General features: G+C 33.8%; 1 protein-coding gene across 3 annotated transcripts in view; it reads right to left on the bottom strand.

Annotated features, from left to right (window-relative positions):
* The window catches only part of LOC137620797 (Na(+)/citrate cotransporter-like), a 158571-nt gene that overhangs the window by 111156 nt on the left and 42415 nt on the right, over positions 1-5000 (bottom strand). Inside the window, exon 1 of one of the 3 annotated variants that reach the window (XM_068351243.1) lies at positions 2443-2540. The exons of the other annotated variants lie outside the window; for them this stretch is intronic. The gene's annotated coding sequence lies outside the window, so the exon portion shown is untranslated. Of the gene's footprint in view, positions 1-2442; positions 2541-5000 lie in introns of those variants that run through there. 3 annotated transcript variants of the gene reach the window in all.

The raw sequence follows: 5000 nt of genomic DNA, 5'->3' as shown, positions 1-5000 counted from the left end.
TCCTTCTCTCTGTTGTCAAGCCTTGGCGTGAGTTATTCAACCTCACGGCTAAACCATTACCAAATAAAGTCAACAGTATTGGAAAGTAGGATAACTATCACCAGAGAGAGAGAGAGAGAGAGAGAGAGAGAGAGAGAGAGAGAGAGAGAGAGAGAGAGAGAGAGAGAGAGAGAGAGAGTGACTTTCTGGAAAAAACATCGCTAATAAATTTCGACCTTATTGTACTTGATATGGAGTTAAAGTACTAAAATAATCATATCATGCAAACAAATTGACTTAAGGATGGTGAAAGATTGTAATAGAAAATGTAAGTAAAATTTGGAAGTCAAATCACCTGAAATTACATATAAGAATTAGGCTATATATCAGTTTAGTGAGATCAGTATTACTATATGCACATAGGTCGTGGTATGACAATGAAATAATCTTCAATAGATTTTGAAGATTTGAAAACAAAGCTCTCGGAAGGATATTGGGAGTTAAATGGAAGGACAGGATTATAAATGAAACTATAAGAGAGATTACTAGAGTCCCAAATGTAGTTGAGATTATGGTGAGGGGTAGATGGAGATGGTTTGGCCAAGCTCTTCGTACTCCCCAAGAGAGATTAGTTCACCAAACTTCCAACAGGGATCCCCAAGGGATAAAAAGAGTTAAAATACCCAGGCCTACATGGCTGAGGACTATGAAGCGTGAAGTAAGAGACGATGAATGGAGCAGTATTGAATTAAAAGCTCAAGATAGAGACGACTGGCGAAATCTAACCGAGGCCCTTTGCGTCAATAGACGTATGATGATGATGATGACTTGACATTAAGGTGGCAGGTATAATCTGAACTTGGCCCCGTCAAAATGCAAGTTGACTGCACCTTCGCTTAAAAGTCACTGGTCCAAGATTAATTCTAGGAACGACCTCACTTCTAGTTTTGTGGTAAACCGTCTGCTATGAAGTTACAAAACATTCAGGGGTTAATGGACTCGAAAATACCAAATGCTAAAAGATGCAAAGAAGTCTGTTATAGTGACATCACCTTCAAACTGAGTCAAAGCTATTACATAAACAATGTGATTAATATGAAGGCTTGAGACAAAGGATTTCATTAAAAACCTTATTAATCTGATAACAAAATAAAGAAAAAATATAAATGTCATTTCACGCCTTCCCCTTCTTTCGCCAAGCTTCATAGCTACATGAAATGGAATGTATCCTCGATTGGATCCATCTGAAATTACAATTCATCGCGCGAAAGAATTATCACAGGTCACTCACGAATGGCAGAGGCAAGGAACATTGCCCTAGCAGGCAGACAATACCCTAGAGACTGACCATATATATATATATATATATATATATATATATATATATATATATATATATATATATATATATATATATATATATATATATATATATATATATATATATAAATTTTATATGTATATATATATATTTATATATATGATGATAATAATAATAATAATAATAATAATAATAATAATAATAATAATAATAATAATAATAATAATAATAATCAGCGCCCGAGCACCCTCTCCACCAAAGCTAGAACCAAGGAAGGTCAGGCAATGGCTGCTGATGACTCAGCAGATAGACCTATAGGCTCCCCCAAAAACCCATCCCTTTCTTTAGCTCACAAAGATAGTAAGTTTGCAGCGACCAAAGAACTTACGAGTTTGAGCGGGACTCTAACCCAAAGTCTGGCGTTCACCACCCAGGGACGTTACCATATCGGTCACCACGCGGTTGAGCTTAGCAACGAAATGAATGCACATAAATCCTTCTACGTGTATCATACATGAGGTGGCTCTTAGGAATTTAGTTAATAGGATTAACACTATTGCAGATTTAACATATTACCCAGTGGCGGGAGAAGGCCGTATTATTATTATTATTATTATTATCATTATTATTATTATTATTATTTCTCCGAATAACACATGTAAAAAAACAAAAAAACATCAACAACAAAACAGCAATACTTTCACTACTACTTGCAAGACCCTGATCTCACAAGTAAGAAAAAAAAGGAAAAAAGAAAAAAAAAGTGAATGGAATATCAATCCACTACAAGTCGCCAGCCTAAATAAGGTTAGACCACAATGCACTTTTTTTGAAAGGGATAATAATAATAATAATAATAATAATAATAATAATATGTTGTGAATGTAACCGTATTTCATAAATTGGTCGTCGAATAATAATGAATTATCTATAGTTAATCTCTGTTAAGACACCTTTCCTCCATTGATGATTACCGCATAATAACGAAATATTTATAATTAATCTCTCGTTTAAAACACCTTTCGTTCGTTGATAATAACCAAGTTCTAAATGACGAATATAAACACGTCTAATTCACAGTGATCCTCCGACTAGTTGTGCTATTCGTAAACTGAAGAAGTTAAGAAGTCTCGGCAAATTACGTCTAAAAATCACACGTTAGAGAACCACCCGCTGGACGGGAAACAGACCATCCCAACCTTCCAACGGTTGCACTAACACTCCCTGCACTACAATTCGTTACGTGCGATGGGACCCTGCATGGCCTTCACTCTTACTCCCTGCAAAACAAAAGTAACCTCGACAGCGCAAAAACAAGAAGAAGAAGAAGTCTGAAGTCGCGCCACTGTTCCGAAAGCAGGCCCGGGGAATTGGAAAGTTGTGCATTTTAAAACCTGATAAGCGCCCTAATGAGATAGGAGCTTTGGACGAAAACGAGGAAGAAGTTGGTTCTACTGGGGGCTATCAAGTAAGGGTGATCTATTTAAATATCTAAGGAGGAGGGGAGGTAGGGTAGAGGAGTCTTGTGTGACAACATTTAACAGGTGCCTGATACGATAGACACTTTAGTTTAATTAGCCTTTGTTGGCGGAGTGATAAGGAAGCTTTCTATAGGGGTTCAATAAGCCTTCTTCTCAGCCTTCCCTGTGGTATGGCGTCGATCGATTAGTCAAACTAAACTCCGGAAACTTCAATAAAGGAATGATTAGATTCGGAGGTGAATTCCCATGTTATTAGTGGATTCAGGATTATATATATATATATATATATATATATATATATATATATATATATATATATATATATATATATATATATATATATATATATATATATATACACACACACACACACACACACACACATATATATATATATATATATATATATATATATATATATATATATATATATTAAAAGCAGAAGTCGTAATGTTAATAAACATAATGAAACAATCTATTATATATCTATCAACATGAGTTCTTTCATTCGTGTACATCAATAATTGCTAACAATGCAATCTATCTACCATATACTCACATGAGATGAACAGAGATAATTTAAGATATTAGGCAACATTATTATTATTATTATTATTATTATTATTATTATTATTATTATTATTATTATTATTATTATTATTATTATCCAAGCTACATGCCCACGGCCTCCAATAGGAAGAGCAGCCCAAAGTAGGAAGAAAATAGATTAGTAAGGACTAAACTATGCATGAAAAATAATAAAAATAAAAAGATTTATTAGTATCAGTTAATCACATATAAACAAGAAACGATATTTATGTTTGTTTGTTTACTTATATCTATTTATTTACCTTTTCAGACCAAGAATTGACCTTAGTCTGTGCGTGACCTTTTCGACATAATCTAAGAGCAATAATGTAGGCGGACAGTAATAATTGCTTTCTTGAACTGACAGGTTCCTTCATATTATTACAAATATCTAGATGATGAAAGAAAAAAAATATAATTATTATTATTATCATTATAATCTTTATTATTATTATTATTATTATTATTATTATTATTATTATTATTATTATTATTATTATTATTATTATTACTATTATTATTTGTTCGTAACGCATTGCATGCAAAAGGGAGTAACTGAAAATGGCTATTAACTTGCTCAAAGAGCTTCTACAGAAGTGAATATTCTCATAGGACAGAAGCATAATTATTATTATCATTATCATTGCTAGCTAAACTACAATCCTGGTTGGAGGAGCAGGATGCTACAACCTCTAGGGCACCAACGGGGAAACTAGCCCCGTGAGTAGAGGAAATATGGGAATAAATAATCTTTATATGAGAAGTAATAGTAAAAATATATACATTAGGATCAGGGCACCAGCCACCCGTTGCGACACTACCGATAGAGAGATATGGGGTCATTTGAGTGGCTAGACAGTATTACATTGGACCCTTCTCTCTGGTTACGGTTCATTTTCCCTTTACCTACACACGCACACAGACACACACACACACACACACACACTGAATAGTCTGGCCTATTTACATATTCTCCTCTGTCCTCATAAACCTGACAACACAGATCACCAAAACTTTTCTCTTGGTAAGGGTAGTAGAGACTCTTTAGCTATGGTAAGAAGTTCTTCTAGGAGAAGGAAACTCCAAAATAAAACCATTGTTCTCTAATCTTGAGTAGTGCCATAGCCTCTGTACTATGGTCTTCCACTCTCTTGGGTTAGAGTTCTCTTGCTTGAGGGTACACTCGAACACACTATTCTATCTTATTTCTCTTCCTCTTGTTTGGTTAAAGTTTTTATAGTTTATATAGGAGATATTTATATTAATGTTGTTAGTCTTCTTAAAATATTTAATTTTCCTTTTTTCCTTTCCTCATTGTGCTCTTTTTTCCCTGTTGGAGCCCCTGGGCTTATAGCATCCTGCTTTTCCAACTAGGGTTGTAGCTTAGCAAGTAATAATAATAATAATAATAATAATAATAATAATAATAATAATAATAATAATAATAATAATAAAGCGAGAATCCTTTCAACCTGTTCAACATACAGTAAAAACATTTGCTGCTATTTTGAACATCTGAAGTTCCAACGATTCAATTGCCTGATTAGGATGATCATTCCACAACTTGGTCAAAGTTGGAATAAAACGTCTAGAATATTTAGTATTGGGCCTTATGATGGATAAAGCAAGAC

The sequence above is a fragment of the Palaemon carinicauda genome, chromosome 27, assembly GCF_036898095.1.
Source record: "Palaemon carinicauda isolate YSFRI2023 chromosome 27, ASM3689809v2, whole genome shotgun sequence".
In the NCBI taxonomy this organism is placed as follows: Eukaryota; Metazoa; Arthropoda; class Malacostraca; order Decapoda; family Palaemonidae; genus Palaemon; species Palaemon carinicauda.
Note: the sequence above shows the minus strand (reverse complement) of the source record. Positions and strands in the feature narration are given on the sequence as shown.